Here is a 20,484-nt window from a genome sequence, read left to right on the forward strand (position 1 = left end):
CGATGGAAGAAGGAAAAGCAGGCAGTGTAAAATATTATCTTTTACTGGCTGATAAATTATTAGAAAGTTGAAGATTTACCAAATTCACAAAATGAATAAATAGAGTTGACTTGCAGAATCTTAACTATTTTTTTAAAATGCTAGTAAAAGATCCCATGGGATAGTCAATTTAGTATTTTGATGGCGATGTTTTACAACTCTGTTTATCTAAATTTGCCAGGACAGTGTTATCCAGCAAGTATATAAGCTTTTCAAGGGCAGAGTATAGAAATAAACTTTCTGTCTCTCACATTAATTGGTTTTCTCAAAATCCTCAAAAGCAACGATTGCAAGATCTAGAAAGTGTTATATCATTGAAAAGTTACATATTAATGTTAAAAGAAGAATAATTAATTAACTTAATCTGGATATGGTATATCCATTTTATAGTGTATGTGGAAACTCTTCCTCATTCCCAGTTTAATTGGAATATAGTGTAGATTTATACTGTGAAAAAGTAGGGGAAATACACAGTTTTCACAGTGGAAAGATATGCAAGGTAAAGTATTCCAAGAATGCTTTCCTTTAATATGATTATAAATAAAGATATTAATGACCAATAAGATGGGCATATTTGCATATGATACCAAGTACAGGTAGTCCTTGACTTACAATAGTTAATTTAATGATTGGAGATGCTATAGCATAGGCAAATTCCTGCTTAGAGCCATTAGGAAGGGAGTTAAATAAATCTGTCAAAACAGTAATAAGCTTATAATTATATGGAAAGACTTTATATAAATTTGTGATCACTTCACTTTTGAAAAGACTATTATAGATTTGGAAGAAAAGAGCGACCAAATTCTTGGTTATAACTTATCCTCATAATATGCAAAGCATTTAAAATCTGCTAAGTGATTTTAAATACATAAAGATAAATGCTTGCTAAAAAGTGATTGGTGTGTGTCTATGCCATATTTCAAGATTGGAATATATGTATTATATAGTATTCAGACAAATAACGGGCACTTGAGGCCTACATTTATGTGTTTATGTGTTATGTGTTAATTGCAATGTAGAGGTTTCCTACTAATCTTTTGCAAGAGACTTACATTTCTCTACAGCAAATATTAGACTAGGTGGATGTTCTAGTAAATGCCTATCAGGGTTTGTTTAGTCTGGAAGGCATATCATGAATCAGAAACTAAAAGAAAGTCTGTAATATTACTGCATTTTTCACATGGTTGTGATTGTAACTGAGAAATGCACACATAACAAGTAGAAAAACATGCCTCATTTGAACTAAAATTTAACCTGGAAAGGAATTTTCTCAGATTCTGAATCATTATCTCCTAAAAGTAAAATTTCCTACAGACATATTTTCTTCATTTTATGGCTTTTATGACCAGAAGCTTCCTGTATTGTTCTATATATTCAGTCAAACTGATTAAATTACATTCTCAGACAAAAGATACCAATCATGGTTTAATGTATTTAAAATACACTCTGCTTTGTTATGACAAATGGAAGTTCATATTTTCAAAACTCCATGTTGTTGCTGTGAGATGTTATAAACTGTATATAAGTATTTCATCTCACCTACCACCTACTCCTAAATTCTAACTTTATCTTGATTCGTGTAACATTGAGTAGTTTCATGGAAAAATAGGCCTCTCATCAATTTTGACAGTTTGATAATAATTTAGATTTGGTCTATAGCACCCGGTCCTCAGAACACATATGTTCTTTCTTGTATACTCTGGATTATTTAAATATTTCTCTTAGATTTCAGTTTTCCCTTCTCCATATAAAAATAGAAAAGTTTAGATGTCCTGACTATGAATATAAAAGATTTTGAAATATACTTGAAATTTCTAAATGAAACATTGAAGTGCCCCCTAGAATAGTATCTAAAATAACTAAATACTTGCCTGCTTCACAGGAGAGACTCTCAGTGTATTATAATCATAACAATAAAATGTTAATAGTACATAATAACATAAACACATAAATAGTACCTTGCTGGATTAGATCCCTGGCCCATCTAGTTCAGCAATCTTTTTCTCACAGTGGTAGCCAATTCCACAAGCTAGTCAACCAGTCTTCCAACCAATAGCTTTCAGAAGCAGTCAGACTACAATTAAATCTAATACATGACTTTTATGAGTTGATACAAGATTGTTTTGAAGCCAGGAAAGCTGGTGGCCAGCCCACAGTTAAAATTACAAAATATAATAAATACCAGCATTTTGAATTGCAGGTGGAAATATATGCAAGCCAGTGGAATGCCAAAGTAATGTGCAATGTGCATGTGTTCAAATGCATTCCCTCACTTTTAAGAAACTATCAACACTGGGCATGCAATTCAGTATATCAGGAATTATTTTCTAAAACACTATGAAGTCAAAGTATAATTCATTCATCAATTATGTTCATCCAACTTCATTGTACATATACTGTAAAAAATGAAATACTGTGAAATTGCTGAGGTGATAAACACAAATATTGACTAGACAACCCCTGATCTGTTGGGTCATTGATTCAGAGATATTTCTTTATCTAAACTGTTAAATGAGACTGTTTGGTGTAGTGGTTAAGGCATCAAGCTAGAAATCTGGAAATTGTGAATTCTAGTACCTTCTTGGGCACAAAGCCAGCTGTGAGAACTTGGGCCAATCACTTTCTCCCATCCTAGGAAGGAGGCAGTGGCAAACCACTTAAGAAAAAACTTGCCAAGAAAACTGCAGAGATGTTAACATGTGGCTATAGCTAAAAATGTGGCTAATTGCATCTTCTGTTTTTTCATATTTGAATATTTTGTACTATGATTTTTATGCAGTTATCATTTTGCCTTTTTTTCATGGAAAAACTTACAAGGAATTGATTTGTCTCAAGTTTTTCTTTATAAGGTGTTTATTGGGGAAAGAGTCAAATAGATTAAAATGAACTAAAAAGAGATAACTGAATGAATGTGTTTTTTTAAGGAACAGTTATATAAAATTTAATTGCTCATTGCATGCATAACATTGTACAAGCTCACGTCATCCTATATGTCCTATATATTCTGGATGGAAGCTGTGGATGCATAATCAGAAATACAAATGGTAGGCAGTGGAGATATTTTGATCTCCATTTACATGTAGAACATGTAAATGATTTTGTTAGAACAAAAATGTTATATTTTTCTTTTGGGTGAACTGCACTTAACCAGAATCTGTTTCAAAGCTTCTGGGCATTGTGAAATTCATATTCAAAATAAGTATAAACAGAAGTCCCAAAATCTCATCCAGTAATGGACTACTCTAATAGACAGTACTCAAACTAAATATTCCACTAGGTATAGCCTAGCCGGGTGGGAATGAAGTTTAAAGGATATTTGTACCCATACATCTACTTTCCACATGATTTGCAAGTTTAGTTTTTCTGATGTTTCAACAGGAAAAAAGGTTAGTTAGATCAGTGAAATGCCTGGTGTAAGTCCCTAGCTGGGCACTCGAAAGGGTCTCTAGAGGGGAGATAGGGCCCGAGTTTGCTTCATCTAGTTCTAGCTATACATAATTTTAAAAATTGGGATTTCCAGACCTTGGAAAATACTAGATGTGGCAGAGGGAATCCATGTTTAATTCTCCCTCTTTCATGGCCATGCCTGCATGTATATATGGTTATAGAAGCAAAGGGGAAATTCATAACACTCCAGAGCTTCAAGATTTGTACCCTTATTTCACCAGCCAACATTGTCCACCTAATTTCTGGCTGTTAAGTTCTAGTTCTAACAGTACAATCAATTACTGTCATGTATGCTTTTATGTCAGAAATGTAGGGAAGATAATCATTTGGGGATGAATCTAACATAGATATGGTAAGCTATTACTGCTAACCAAGAACGATTGTAATTTCCCCCAAATTATTTAGAGTCTGGAGGATTTATATAGTGAGGAAAAGGGATCTTGTATCAGAGGTGGTATTCAGCAGGTTCTAACATGTTCTGGAGAACCGGTAGTGGAAATTTTGAGTAGTTCGGAACACCACCTCTGATTGGCCCCGCCCTCATCTATTCTCTGCCTCTTGAGTCCTAACTGATCAGCTGGGTCTTCTTTTGTTGATCTGCACAGGAGAATGGAGCTGGAAAGCAGCTTAGTGGCGTGGGGAGGGAATGGAGACTTTACAGTATCCTTCCCCTGCCACGCCCATCAAGCCATGCCCACAGAACTGGTAGTAATTTTTTTTGAATCCCACCACTGTTTTGTATGAATGAAAAAAATGGAAGCAGGAATATTTCATGGTTAAAGGAACTTTCTACTATGCTGAATTGGTCAAAAACCCTATTATTATTGTTGTTGTTGTTATTGTTGTTATTATTATTTCGGAAAAGCTGTTGCTCTGTGATACTTAAGTTATATATGAATGTATGTGTGTAGGCTTGGTTCTTAAGAGAGCCAGTGTAGTGGTTTAAGGTGCTAACTTAGAAGCCAGCCGACTATTTGTTCCAATTCTACCTTAGCCTGAAAGCCAGCTGGAACTTTGGACCAGTTACTCTCTGTCTCAGCCCAACAAACCTCACAGGCTGTTGTTGTGAGGAAAATAGGAGGAGAAAGGAATATTATGCATGTTTGTTACTTTGGGTTACTTATAAAATAATAAAAGTGGGATAGAAATCTAATAAACAAACGAACAAATTTGGGCACATGGTTTGTCAATAGAAATACAGACAATTAATAATGTATCCTATATGCATTTGCTTTAATCAAGTAAGAGTTGCAATGAGTTCATCTGGTAAAAGTCCACAAAAAAATTGAGTTGGGCCTCTACATGTTATGCATTGAAGGCTTTGTCAGTTGAATGCTCCAGATTCCATTCAGATCTCTTCTGTCTGTTCTTTCATTGCAGCTCAAGTACTTTGGACAGCAACTTAAAGTCTCACAAAACTGTCAGGTGGGGAAAGGAAAACAGACAATTACCTTTGGATTGTGATTTTGTAATTGGGGGTCAAACAGGACTGAAGGCATTTATGGATGTTTCCTTTTCAAGCAGAAGAATCTAGTTTTGCCTCTTAGTTTTCATGGTTGTTTTGTTTTCTCTGTTTCTTCTCAGAGATAGAATAGTTTCTTCCTAGCTCCTAAAAGTGATCTGATATATTTTCATGTCTCAGATTAGACACTGGGAGAAAATTTTATCTTCATTTGTATACAGTGTTGTATGTATATGGTTTAGGCCACACTTCTGTACTGTTTTGTTTTTAAATATATATTTGAAGCATTTATATTCTAATCGTCAGGCAAGTTATCAGAAACTCCTAGAAAATGCACACATTTGCAGATACTGGACTAAGGGAGAAAAGGTAGACACACCTCTCCTCTTCCTTCTTTTGCCTTTTTTGGAAACATCTTGCATCTTTTTTAACAAAACTAAATATTGCTTGGAAAAATCAGAGCCTTGTTTTCTTTATGCCATTGTAAGAAACTACAAGAAAATTGAAGCTATAAATAAGACTTAAGACGCACACTTACGATAGTTGCCATAAATAGTCAGATGATTCAAGTGGGTACATTGCTATATTTCTCGGAAATAAAACTGTGTTTGTATGAAAGCATGGTTTAAGGAACAATTCTATCAAAGATTTATATTAAATTATCTTCTTGTGTCTCTGCAATTCATAATGATCTCTTCAGAATAATAGGATAGATTCTATCCTTGAAATTTGTAAGCATATGAATCTAGGTATGTACTTTTTATGCTCCAGTTCTGCCATAATTATAACACATGAGTTTTGGATTGTGGATTTAACTATCTTTATGAAAAATGCTAGCACCCTGGTTATGAACAAATAGTCTCTGTTCTGGCAACTTATTTCATTCCTAGATCAGACATGCTCGAAAGTCATTGCCACCATGTAGCAAATTATCCCTTTTCTTGTTAGCCCTCTTGACCCTCTGAATTGAATTAGCCAGTTTTTACAAGCAAATTAATTATTTTCTTGATCTAGAGCGCCCCCCACCTTTTCTGAGTACAGTTCGTTCCTGATGTTGTGTTTTAGTATAGGTTAATATATGTTGGCGGTTTTTTCAAATTTTATTTTTCAAGGTCACCATAGTTCAGAAATGTTTAAAGAGCCCATGTCAGCCTTCAAGATCTTTTCTACTGCTTTGCATCTTTTGGCTGCCATAAGTAACGGGGGGAGGGGTTGTATCTGGGAAGAGAGCTGGAGGTGTTACATTCTTGTGTTGTATAAATGAGGAGTGGGGGGGGAGTATAAATTCCTGCTCTTAAGTTTCTATTCCTTGCTTAGCCTTTCTTTTCTCTGCGCAACTGCAAACCTTTATCAAAATATGTCAAGGTCAACAGACAGAGGCCTCATCACCACCTGAAGATGCCCACATGACCATATCCAGAACTTTTAATTGGAAGAATCTTTTGAACTTTGGGGGGGTGGGAACAATTCCATCCCTTTGTATATGTGATCTGCGCGCCTAATTTCTTAGATTCAGAATTCTACCTGAAGCTACCACTTCAAATTTCAGTAAAAGATTTCTTTCCTCTAATCTATGGAGTCTAAATATTTCTTTCTTGGATTTTGAATGGAGCACAGATTGACAGCCCAAGTATTAAAAATAGATCCAAATGATCCCCCCAAAAGTCCTTTAAATGGTAGGGCTGACTATTTTGCCTCTTTTCAAAGTTCACTGGCTGAACTTTTGACTTGACAGGTGACTCAGCCAATCCCTTTGAAGTCATTTGTGACATCTTTACTCAAGTTGTTATTTCTCTGTTATGGTCTCATGTTTATCATTGTAGGCATCTTAATTGTTAAATCTTCACAAACATTAATAAATCTAAGCATGATTTCCAACCTGTACATTTTGTTAATGTTTTGTTGTTTTGATGTTTAGACAGTCTGCATGACTTCCCTTGTTCAGCTGTTCAGTCACTTCCAATCTTTATGACCCATAAACATTATTTTTCCAGAATTGTCTGTCAATAATAGTGTCTTTGAGTTCTTATCACTTCATACTAATATCATTAGTTCATTGGCCTTTTTTGATTACCTTTAGTCATTGTCATTAGTGTCTTCTACAATGTTCCTGTTGCCTTTACAATATTTATGCTTAAGCTTTTTAATGAAATAATTTTCATTATTAGTACTTGCAATCAACAATCTGGGTTTTATATGATCTGGTATTGAATAATTTATTCTTATTTTAGTCCAAGTTATTCTCAGACAATTTCCTGCAGCACCACAATCTTTTTTTTTGTTCATGGTCCATGTTTTACAGCCCTGTGTTACAATTCAATGGCAGAAAACTTTGCTGTCAATATGATGCCATTGCAGTGTAATATTTTGTCTTAGATCAGTCAGTCTTTCACCTAAGTGGCAGGTCTCTTTATTTCATGGCCACAATCATCTTCCTTCTTAATTTCTGAGCCTAGGAGAATGAAATCTATTACAATTTCAATTTCTCTGCCTGTTTGTATAGCTTACATAATTTCTACATGTTTGCTTGATCAACTGACACATAAATAAATAAATACCATAGGTTTTGATAAACTTCACAATTTCAGACAACCATTTTATATACGCTGTATCCCATAAAGAATCAGTGATAACAAGGAATGAGTGTGGTCCATAATTACAGCATTCTTGCTTTTATTTCCTAAAGAAAACATTATTCCCCATTTTTTTTGAAAACAATTTTATTGGTTTTTAAAGACAAACAAAAACAAACAAAACATAAAACCATCCAGCCTTCTTACATAAATATACAAACAATTTGTCGGTTGGTTTACCAGTCTTTTGTGAATCCATTTCGTAGTCTCAATTACAGTTACATTGCATGATAACTCATATTATCAATCAAAGATTAAATACCCTAGTATCACTATTAAACAATCATTTGACTATAATTTTATTCAGTCATATTTTACGAGATAACTATAATTTACTTAATTTATTTTATAATAATTCATATAATCCTACCAAATCTATCCTAAAAACATTTTATAAATATGGTTTCAAAAAAAGAAATATATCTTTATATATTCATTATTTTCTAAAATCCTAGATAGTCTATTATTGTATTTTATTATCTCACCATTGATAGAAAAGATCCCAAATTTTATAAAATTGTTTATCCTCTTGTTCTCTAATTTCAAATGTCAATCTACTCATTTCAGCACAATCCAATATTTTCTTAATAATTTCTTCCTGCAACGGTATTTTCTCATTTTGCTAATTTTTAGCAAATACAATCCTAGCCACTGTTAATCCCGTTTTTTTCTTTTTAGCCACCCATTCTCCTATTCAATTTTTCCCCCTCTATGGTGAGCCATATGTAAGCCATGTACAAAGCTTATATCTTTGTAAATCATTCCCCCACATTCCAAAATACCAGAACATAAGAGAGATTGAAAATTATATATACATGGAAGGAAGAAAAGATAAAGAGGGAGAGAAGGTAATCTGCTAGTTTTTTAAAAATAGCATAGGACATATTTGTCCCAATTCCTGTAGCCAGTGGTGAGCTGCAACTGGTCTGTCAACTGGTCCTATGAGTGCATGTCTTGCATGTGCACGCAGCATTCACAAACTACCCATTTTAAGCTTAAAAACTTACCTTTTATGTCAGCACTGGTGAGCAAAACGACTGAGGCGTGGCAATCCGCTGTGCTGAGCGAATCAGCTGAGCTAATAAACAGGGAAATATAAGACAGGACAGGGCAGGGGTGGGAGGGTGGAGCCAACTGCTCACCGGAATCAGGCCTGAGGATAGGGGAGTTCAGCTGGCACATTGTTCTGGGGACCATGGAGCTCAAAAGGGGTGCATAAAGGGGCTGCAGAGGCAGCAATGATCACCTTGCCCTCCACCTCCTCCTTGCTCTTTCTCCCCTTCTCCTTACTTCTATCAAAATCCCTCACGCCAAAAGGAAGGAGGCTCCACTGTTAGCTTAGTCAGTGGATCTGTGCACACCAGCCATGCAAAAGGGTAACTGGCAAGAGGTGGTTTTAAAATGCAGGAGAATATACTGGAGCAGGGGGGCGGATGAGGGAAGCATCACTTTTCTTTCATTCATATAGACTAGAGTGAATCATTCTTCTCCCAGTGAGAAAAAAAATATATACTTGTGGGCTGCATGGACTCCAACACTGCTTCTCCATACTTTGTCCTCAACCCCCCCTCGCTTCCTGATCTGCTTCGCTGCCCTGGCAGCGCCCCCCTTTTTAACTAGCCTCTCAGTTGCTTAGGAGTTACGTGACATCAGTGTAGGGAGTAACACGAAATCCACAGGGTGGTGGGGAGGGGGAGGGGAGATGTTAACTTAATGTGTACATGAGTGGGCCCATATTAGTCTTGTTCCAGCACTTAATAATCCTCTTGGTGGCCCTGACCGGAACTACCAGTTTACTAGAACCGGTCTGAACCGGCAGCAGCCCATCACTGTCTATAGTTCTGCATTTTTCATTTCACAGTGACTCAGACTTTTAGTATGTACCTAGGCAATTTCTGGCACATTTCCCTAACTGTGAGTATGTTCTTTAATTGGTGGGAATGTTGTTTTATTAATTCAGATTGGGATACATGTATTTATGGATTTTTTTCAAAATCATTCTAAAACTGTATAGTAAATCCAAATTGTAGGTGAAGTCTTTATAGCAAAGCAAATTACATAAATTGTAAGATTTTTTTTAAACTTATAAGCAAGAGGTGGATAGCACAGCTAAAAATTAAGTTTGATGCAAGTAAATCAGCTTGCATCATGTGAGCTCCAGGGTATAAATAGTTGTGAAAATCTTGTTGCTCTCATCTTCGCCTTAGAAAGTTCTTATAAATATTTACCTGGCTTCCTTTGGAAACAGACTGAACTGGAATGCTTCAATCATCCTCATGTTTCTTTGTTCACAGCATTAAAAAAAGTCATTCAGAAAGTAATGTTCTACATATAGCTTCATGCAGTGCTTTCTTATCACCAAATTCACAGCTGCCAAGTGTGGTTTTGGCAACTAAAGTACATAAGTTTTTAAAAGGATTAGCCAAAACCACATACAGCAATTCTATCATCAGCTATTACTTAAGATAATTTATGTGCACCTGTACATGTATATAGGTATTCCTGTATATAATTATGCATTTATTGAGGTTATTTCCTTTTTCAAATTGGCAGCTATTTACACGATATACACATTTCATAAACAACTGTCACTACCTATAAATAAGGCCAAACAATAAAATTATTTGAAATGAATCATTCATATCTAACATGAATTAAATATTTTGTGGTGTAATTACAGACTTGTTATTCTTTACTGCTAACTGAATAAAGAAGGAAACAGAAACTGAGGTCATTTTTGACTGCTAGAGTAATCATTCCTCCAGAAAGTTATTGAGGAGAATTTCAATTCTTGTCTTTGGTGATGTTCCTTTGTGCTTTTCAGGACTTTTTAACTTTTGCTGTTTAGCATGTTAAATGGCTATTTGTAAATGAAAACCCCCCTCAACTAGTCATTTCTTATGTTTGAATTATGTCAGGGAAATATACAATGTTTGCTCCAAATATGGGCAGGGGCCTAGTCCCCATAGGTGAACTGAAGGGAAACCATCACCTGTCTCTGATTTCACATATAATCCTAAATCTCAGGACTGTATTTCAGTATGGACATTCTGATAGATCGGTGCCTATATAAATTTTCTAAATAAATACATAAACAAATAAATGAATCCATATACTGAAAAGTATACCACAAAACTCATCAGACACCATGATAAACTTCTAATTAAATATTTTTTGCAAACTAGGCTTTGAGATAGGAGTACACTTTTGACCTACCTGAATCTAACAGATCCACAAAAGCATAGACGTGAGAATACACAATAAATGTGAAACTTCAGATAAAGGGTCCTTGTAAATAAAAATACATTTGGGTGCTGAACTCAGCTAGTTAGGGTGGGCCCTTGAAGCCTGACATATAAAACTGATTATTTGGAAATAGTGCTGGAAAAAGTGATTTTGCCAGGTATGCTCCTGTGATCAGCATTCACAAATCTTGTCTTATTCCCTAACATTCATAATCTAAATCTAGGTCTTGTTTCTAATCTTGCTTTTTAGTTTAGTTTAGTTTAGTTTACTTTATTGTAATTGTACCTTGTACAGTGAAATTAAATGTCATCTTCAGTGTACATTATACACAAAAAACAAAAACACATCCTTCACATTCTATACAATTGAATTGAAACCCCTCGATATTGCATTAATATTGCACTATACACTAGAATTCAATATAGTTACTGCTCTGGGATAGAAGCTGTTTTTCAGCCTATGTGTCCTTGTTTTTATTAAATAGGGTGCCCAGGATGAGATGCATCTTTAAGAATGTTTTGAACTTTCTTACAGCAGCGGGAGCTATAAAGCTGTTCCAAAGAGGGGAAAGGGCAACCAATGATCCTCTGGGCAATGATGTTAACCTTCTGGAGTGCTGTCCTATCTGCCACTGTGCAATGGGCAAACCATACACAGGTGCAGTAAGTTAAAATACTCTCTATGGTGCAGCAGTAGAAGGTCACTAGCAGTTTTCCATTCAGTTGTTGTTTCCTGAGAAATCTCAGGTAGTATAATCTCTGCTGGGCCCTTTTGACCAGTGCTGCAACGTGAGTGCCCCAGGTCAGATCCTCTTTTATGATAACACTCAGAAACTTAAAACTAGGCACAGGTTGAATAAGAAAGCCCAAGATCCCTAAGTTTAGACACTAGTCCATGTGAAAGAATTGTGTTAAATCCAGACCTAAAATCTACAAAAAGCATCCTCACATAGCCCTCCCCCCACTTCCAAATGAGTCAGAGCAGTGTGAAGAGTGATGGCTATAGCACCCACTGTAGATCTATTTGTTCTGTATGCGAATTGGTGTTCATCAAATGTATGTGGAAGACCAGAAATGATATGCCGACAGACCAATTTCTTGAAGCATTTCATGATGATAGGAGTGAGTGCCACTGGTTTGTAATAATGGAGGTTATTGATATGGAACTGCTTTGACAGTGGAACAATGGTGAAAACCTGCAAACAAGATGGAATAGTGTACTGGAATAAAGACCAATTGAAGATCCTGATAAAGACTGCAGCCAACTGATCAGCACAGTCTTTAAGCACTCGGCTTTTGAACCCTTTCATGTGTGAAACTCTTTTGCTATGTCAGTTGATTCTTGGGCTTTTGCCTTATTCCCTGGCTGGTTCTCATTTGGTTATAGGGAAATATTGGTGTGTCTTATTTGTCTTATCTCATGGTTGGGGATAGTAGGTAGAATTTATTTGTTTGACGTCTTTCAAATCCTCCAGTAGTGGGAATATCATCACCCAGGTCCATCATATGGTACCAATTGATAAAGAAGGGAGGTAGCATGGATAGAAACCTTTACTCTTTAGGACCTTGCCAAATATCAGCAATTCATAAGGGAAACATTAACCCCTATTGTTACTGTTCTTGCTGAGCATAAAAAGAAAGTTGTTCATATGTTGCTTGGCAAAGCCACCAGATGGCCAAACAACAGATCAGCACTGCTAGACACAATGATGAATGTGGGGAAAAAAACTATAGAGGTTGCTATGCCCCTTCTGAAAGTTGACTCTGCTCTTCCAACTTAAACCAAGAAGCAAAAGAGGATTAAAGACCTAACTTTTCAGGGCAAGGTCCTCTTTAATATATACAAAAACAGACAATCTAGCGGGCAGAGTTCAAAACTTAAAAATTACAGCTGAAGAAATAGGGGGCTATATCCCTATTAGCAGACTTACTGTTTGTACTTGGAAGAGATTACCATTGAATTCTGATCTCACTCCACTTAATTATTGGGATTACAAGAACTAGCAAGCTTCATCTCAGAGACAATGCTTCCCAGCTATTCATCGTCTAGTGCTTAGCAACATAGGTGTTCACCTAAGGATCAGCATTTTACTACATATGTAAACAAACACGATGGGAATTCTTTTTCTTACTTTTCTTTTATTAGTTTTATAAAGCCACCCAATTTTGTAATTATATCTAACTTATTCTTCAAGCAGAAATTCTCTTTGGGAGATATCTTTCTTTTTGTCTGGTGGGACAAATTATTATTCTTTTCTCCCATACCTTTCCTGCTTTGGATAGTAACCAATAGTATCATGAGGAATGATACCAGTTGCATGTTCACTTGGCCCTTTCTACTACTGTCTTTAACTTAAGCCCTTTGAATAATTAACACTATCCCCCATTATGGTTAAAATCTGTTTTCATAGTAGAAATCACTTCAACTTGAAAAGCATGCAAACTTGCTACTTTTCACTTTGGACCTATTCTAGTTAACAAACATTTCATCATCTATCTCTCTTTACCCTTCCTTCCATTGCTTAGGCAAATGCCAGAAATGCCAGGAATAACCCTTAGCTTCACTATATCTGCATCATGTAATCAAACAGTCAATAAATAACAAGCATTATCAAGAAAATTGACCCATGTTCAAATTTTTCAAAAGAATTCAGTAAGGAAAAGAGTCTGATTCTTCAGATTTGCTTTGCAGGGGATATGTTGGCACAGCTTTAAAATGAGACAGGTATTTTAGATCTGATTCTGATATTTTCTCATTCATGGAGGAATACATATGAAGGGAATTACACTGGAATGCAAAGGATTCATGCGTTTGGCATTATAGCTTAATGTTTTTCATATGTGTTCTTCTATGGAAGAAAATCTTGCATATTTGCACATTCTGTTATTTACCTATGTCCAAAGTCGAAATTATTTATAATATTAAGCAAAGCTCTGAATTTAGAAAAAAAGTAACTAACATGTATAAGTAAAAATAGGGCTATACAGCTTTTTGGATTGAAAATGAAAAAAGTGCTTCTGGACAGTTTTTGGCAACTCCTGAAACCAAACTCATCTTTCCCCAGAATTGCTCTGCAGCTATAGAGGGCACCTATGCAATTGAATGAAACGTTGCAGCTACTTTATTGGGAATTTCTGTGGGAACACACCATACTCTACAAGTATTTTTTTTTTCTTTATGAATGCAATGGGCTGCATGGGCTCAATTAAGAGGAAGAAAATTGTCTACTTCCATTAGTTAAAATCTTTGGAATGGTTAAGGCAATTTATGAATAGTTCTTTGTTAATTCCAATTAATTCCAATTGTTTTTATGAGAGAGTTTCTACACACACCATTAGTTTTGCTGCAGACAAGAGCATCACAATACATTATCCATGGCATGGAATGTGGGCCAACATCAAACTAATAATGAGGAAGATAGACCACAGTGCAGAGGAACTAGCCAAGGGAGTTAAAGCAGATGACACTAAATAAAAGGCTAAAGATAAAAGCATGCAGTGGCTCTTAATGAAAGTAGGGTCTTCCTTAGCAGACTTTTGGTATGAAGCAAAGCGTAGAGTGAAAGCTGACCATAGGCTCAGATCTTTGTTTCAGAAAAGTCCTTGACTTAACAACAGTTCATTTAGTGACCATTTGAAGTTACAACAGCACTGAAGAAAGTGACTTATGACCATTTTTCACACTTAGAACTGTTGCAGCACCCCCATGGTTACGTGATCAAAATTCAGATGATTGGCAACTGACTCATAATTATGACAGTTGCAATGTCTCAACAATCATGTGATCATCTTTTGTGACCTTCTGACAAGCCAAATCAGTGGGGATGCTAGATTCACTTCACAACTGTGTTATTAACTGAACAACTGTAGTGATTCACTTAATAATTCTGGCAAGAAGGTTGTAAAGTGGGGCCAAACTGTCTTAACAACTGTTTCACTTTGCAACATAAATTTGACTCAATTTTGTACGTAAGTTGAAGACTATCTAAGACTAGGTGAGCAGGAAGGGAAAATAATGAGAGGTAATGACTTATCTAATATTGGAATGGCTTAGCCTTAAAGTTATATGATGTACCTTCTCATTTCTGAAGTCTACTGTTCAGCCATACCCTTATTTAAACTTACTACACACTGCTGTCCAAAGAACTTGTGAAATACCAAAATATAGTAAAATTATAAAAATGGTACAGTACTCATTATCACAAATGTTCATTGGGACACTGATAACTCCAGTTGTGGAATAGAACAGAAGAATTTGGAAGAGGTTTATTTCCAATGTTGACTAAAAATTTTAATATTCGTCCATGAGTTTTTGAATATTATAATGTAATTTTTCTCACTTTTGAAATATGTCAGTACATATTGTTTTTCTTGATATTGCAAAGATGGCCATGGAGAAAAGTACTTTATTTCTGGATTTCACTTATTAGTTTTCTATATTTATATTGCACAATGCTTTGAAGTTCGAATGAAACTCATTAAAGGGGTATTTTGGAGGGTGTCTTCAGGAAATAAAAATAATTGTGCAGCACTGAAAATGTTCTTATATTTGAGCATAGCTTAACATCCTATCTTGGTTACCATCTCAATCTGTTGAAGGAAGTTTTATCTTACCCTGAAGTAACACAGTATTCAGCTCATGCTATGTCTTTGTGTGCAGAAAAAGAATAATAGAGGATAACAGTGATCTTATAAAGATCAGAGCTTTGTTTTCTGAATATTCTTGGGCTTTACATCAAAAGAAAAGAGGTCCTTTAATGTTTCTTTCTAAATTAAAAATGAATGCTGCATTAAATTTGTCATGTTAAAGGACAGTTGCTACATCTATTAATATAGCTAGCAATAATAATATTGAGCATTACTATGTGAATATGCTGTTGATGAACATGTATATCTATACATCCATTAGAAGATGTTGGAAGCTGTGTGGTTTTTTTGCCTTCTGATGAAATCTACTTGCAAAGATCTAATTTTTTAAATCATCTTTGTTGTGCATAACTTAGCCTTAAGTTCTCACATGTAGGAGGTTGGGAGAGATACATTGCTTTTTTCTTCTTCAATAGAAATTAGAATGGGCTAAATGACAGTGGCCTAATGATCATTAATAACGTTATAAATTTAAACTTTACTTTTGGGGAGTTTTTCAGTTACCTACACTTGGATTGTCATAGTAACATACTTTTATACAAATAGTCTATATTTTGTCAGTAATGGAATGTTAGGAGACAGCAACATTAATGTTTTTGAAACAGCAGAAGATTTACAAGACATGAAATTATAAACCTGTTATAGAGTTAAGCCTAATCATTTGATTGGGAACTGTCCAGAGTTTTCATGGTAAATGATCATAAAACGGTCACAACTATTGGTCACAAAATCCAGCTTCTTAGGCATATTTAGGTGTGAAACACCAAAAGTGAGAGAAACAAAACCTATACTGTAACATATATAGGAGCCAGATTTTTATTCAACGAATACTTTGCAAGATGTTATCACTTTTTGTTTGAATGAGCAAGATAACCGGATCATTTTACTCATAAGGCGATATGATTATTTAAGAAAAGAAAATGGGTAAATCCTGGGAAAAGAATCAAACTATACTGAAGGATATGAAGCCTAGGGAAGTAATATTAGTTCCTTTTTATAAAATTAAGACAGAGTCCAGTAAGTGTTGATCTACAATCTTTGTATTTTGTGGGTTGAATTTGCATGTCTTGGTAGTATATTTGAATCTTCAGTGATGATATAAGCTGGTTGTCTAATTGCCTGTCTTCTGGGGTTGTTGGAGATAAACTCATATTAATATTGCTTTTACAGCTTCTGTATAGAGCACAGAAACCAAGTCAATTAGTAGGGCAGCCGTCTTGGGCATTGTGGCTAAAGTTTGCATAAGATAATCTAGCTTCTTCAATAAATCTTCCCGCTCATAGCTGGGCGAGGCTCCAAAGGTATCAGTTCATTCTGACTCAGCCACTCAATTACAATCTGTCCTCCTCTCTCTGCCTAAAATTGCTTATCTGAATAAGCTTCTCTCAAGTGCAGGGCTGGTTTGTTATCTTTGCAACTAGCAGAAGCAGCAGCATCCACTCCTTGGTTCCCATTTAAAGTACAGGCAGCATCTTGACTCAAAAAGCAGGAAGCTCTGTGTCTCACAAAGTACATGCCTTGGAAATGTCAGGGAAGTGGCCAGCATAGGCTTCATTTTAAAAAAAGCATTCTTGGAATTATAGACTGTTTGAATGTCGGTAAGATTTGCTTACTGCCCATCTCACTAGGAAGCCACGCCACTGAATGTAAGTCAATTGCATAGTAATGACATTGAAATAGCTGACTTGGGGAATAACTGTTTTCACTGAACTCCATAGTTACTCTTGAGTTTATTAAGGGTGATTTTAGGTAATCTTTAGGTGATTTGTAAATTATTACTTTGCAAAATATTGTTGTTTTGATTTTCAACCCTTCTGTGTTGCAAAAGTTGAAGGGGAGGGGTTTGGGGAAGGTTGTTTCCTTTTCTCAGTAGATTCAGCTATAGATTATTTGACTTAGTCATTTTTGGACTCAGCTTTCTCCTTCAGCAATCTGAGTTAATCTAATATAAAGGAATGGAATGAGTATACAAATGGACTCTTTCAATTTTCACTTTTATTTTTTGTTAAATATTAATAATAATTTTTTTTAAAAAGTCCACACAGTCAATATGCTTTGCCTAGGCACAAAATCAGTAATCTCATTTTTAAAAATTTCTTCCTGACAGCTTTCATAATAAATGCTATAAGCCAGCATTCTGCAGCTGCTTTAAAAGAGGAAACCCTTATATTTAATGTCTCTGGAGAATTTGGCTCCCCGTTGTTGTAAGTGGGGTGGTCTACTACACTTTCATTTTTTGAGTCCCAGTTCAAACCATCATGTCTATTTGGACTGTAGCTGGAGCTTGGTTTGTTAATAATGCTGATGCTGTCATTACTTACATTATCTGTTTCAGCCACCTTCTTTTTAAATTCTATGAGATCATCTATTTTTAGTTGCTTGAATTGTTTACAATGTTTGCCTGCCAGAATTTGTTCTTTATTCCTTTGTTCCCTTTTCCGTGTCTTGTTTAGAAATTAGTTGTGTACAAGTGTACCCAAAGACTAGTAATTAATAAAAGATCAATCTGATAGAATAGAAGTGAAAATAAAAAAAATTCCACAGCACTTTAGTAGCTAGATATTTGCATTTCAGCATCTTGAATATGAACTCCTCTTGCTATCTCATTTTTTTTCACATGTTCAATTTCAATAGGATTAATTTAGGTTGATTTCTCCTTAGCAGAAACAGTTCCTCACAGTGGAATGAAATTGTGATATAACTTTGTTTATACTCCTCAAAAATAGCTTTTGTTAAAATTGAAAAGCATTGATGTGAGGTAAATCTTGGATGCTGTCTGGGTGCTATAAAACTTATAAATGAAATCACAAAAGCACATTCAATATTATTTCATCTGATTTGAATGGAACTGCAGACTAAAAGTTTCAGCATATATTGCAATAAATATCTGGCAGTTAGGAGGTCAGTTAAGCAAAAACAGTTTTAGGTTTTCTGTATAGAAAGGCCATTTTTTTAAACAAATTAAAACAAGAAAGTTTTTATTCAAATGAATCTCAGATTTGCCTGTTGGGTGTAGGCATGTGTTCATATATTATCTGTGAAAGATAAACAGTATCAAAGCCACAGGCTAAATTTTGTACTAAGACTTTCTACTCCCCTACCAGCCTGTGTAGACCTGTACTGCTGAATAGTGACTCAGTCAAGACTGGGTCATTTCAGGAGAGGAGAAGATGGTGAAAGGGTGGATAGAGCTTAGGGTCCTTAACATTGTACTGTACATCCAGTTCTAATGTATTTATTCACAGGTAAGTTATTCTAATATCAAATTAGCATCAAAGTTTCCCAGAATTTATAGTATTTTCTGTTCTAGAATATATCAACAGGACCCAAGTGAAACAATTACACAAAGTTTACATTAAGTCATCTCTTTGTTACTAGATGTAACAAAGTCCCAGTTCTGCCATGTTTTATTCTCTTTCCCATGTTCAGGATTTGCATGTGTGCCAGCTTGTTTGTCCGTTGCTGGATATTATCATCCGCAGTTTCCTTACCAATGTTGGTTCCCACACTGACTGAAGAGAAAGAGGATGCAGCCACATAACTAACTGTCCTTTTCACATGGAAATGAATTCCATATTTCCATGTGAAATGTTTGATCTTTCCAAATATGACTATTAAAAATGAAATCTAGTTTGCTTTTGAAAAAGTCTTGGATCTTTCTTAGAAACTTCTGGAATGGTGGGAGAAATCATCCCAGAATGATTGAGAGAGACAGTTTAATGTTTGTCAGATTTAACATTCTGGGGACTGAGGTTTTGGTGCATAGTATGCAAGATAATAAAATACTTGGCAGAATTTCTACCTGAGAGAACATAAATACTCCGATAATACTCAGAATGATTTTGTTGGATAAAATACCTGATGTATCTGGAGGGAAAGAAGTTTGAGATTATTTTTCATATGATTTTTAAAGTTAAAATACTTGTTAAGAGTAAAAATAAAATTATGTCTGCCTCCCAGAGTCACTTATTCAGATGGGTGGTTTTAGGAATCAAATCAAAGCCAGGCCTAACACATTCAAAAATGGATTCACATTAGTAATTGTGATATAATCCACAGAAACCTGTTTATTTAGTTAATCCGGGCAATCAAGGCTTGAAGATTAGTAGTTGCCTTTCTTAAAATGAGAAAGTTTTTTAGTAGTTTCAGAGAGATGGAAAAATATATTCAGCACAATGAAAGCATAATTGATTACCTTAGACCAGAATTACTGAATTATTCTGTACAAAAGTAAAAATCTTTTAAAGAAACGACAATTCTTTCTTCATTCAGTTTGATTTGGTGGCTATGAATCCCAGAATCCCAGAATTATGATAAAAAGTGATCCTTTTCTTATTTACTAAAGTATTTCTTCTTTCAAGCCTTCGATAAAAACTAATATTTCCCACATATAATTATCTTCCTGTATAGAGTGCTGGCACCAGCATTTAATTATTTTAGTTCTTCTTTTGTATACTTTGTCTTTAATATCACTTTTCACACCATCAAACCAGAATTCTAGACTATATTTCAAGTATAATGATATGATACATTTTATTGTATTTGTACTTTATTTTCAAACTTTTTCATAATAACCATTGATTTGCTAAGATCTGCAAAATATTACATCTTTGCTTTTCATTTTAAAATCTAGAACCGTGTTTCTCAATCTCAGCAACTTTAAGAAGCATTATATTTTGTTATGTCAGTTGCAGTATAGTTGTCATCTATTCCTCCAAACTTCAGAAAGTATTAAAGCACAAATTTCTTCTTCCCAACAACCAAAACAAAGACCGCTTTTTTCATATTTTCTCTGAAATCTTTTGCCCTTTGGAGCTGTGAGAGGCTCTGTTCTTCTATCAGATCAAGAAGAAAGATTTTTTTCCCCTTTCATATTATTTATCTTTTCTGCAGCCCTTGGTCTATTCCGTTTGGAACTGTATCAACAGAATTATTTGAAGCCATATCAACAAATAGTTCAATTGCCTATAGTACAAGGTTAAGTCACATTATACATTATTCTATCATTTGC

The 20,484-nt window shown here is 35.0% G+C and overlaps 1 protein-coding gene across 14 annotated transcripts in view; it reads left to right on the forward strand.

Annotated features, from left to right (window-relative positions):
* ST3GAL3 (ST3 beta-galactoside alpha-2,3-sialyltransferase 3) overlaps positions 1-20,484 on the forward strand; it is a 209,728-nt gene that overhangs the window by 89,660 nt on the left and 99,584 nt on the right. The gene's annotated exons all lie outside the window — the stretch shown is intronic.

Source organism: Pseudonaja textilis, chromosome 3 (assembly GCF_049901715.1).
Source record: "Pseudonaja textilis isolate UNSWEBS1 chromosome 3, rPseTex1.2, whole genome shotgun sequence".
Classification (NCBI taxonomy): Eukaryota; Metazoa; Chordata; class Lepidosauria; order Squamata; family Elapidae; genus Pseudonaja; species Pseudonaja textilis.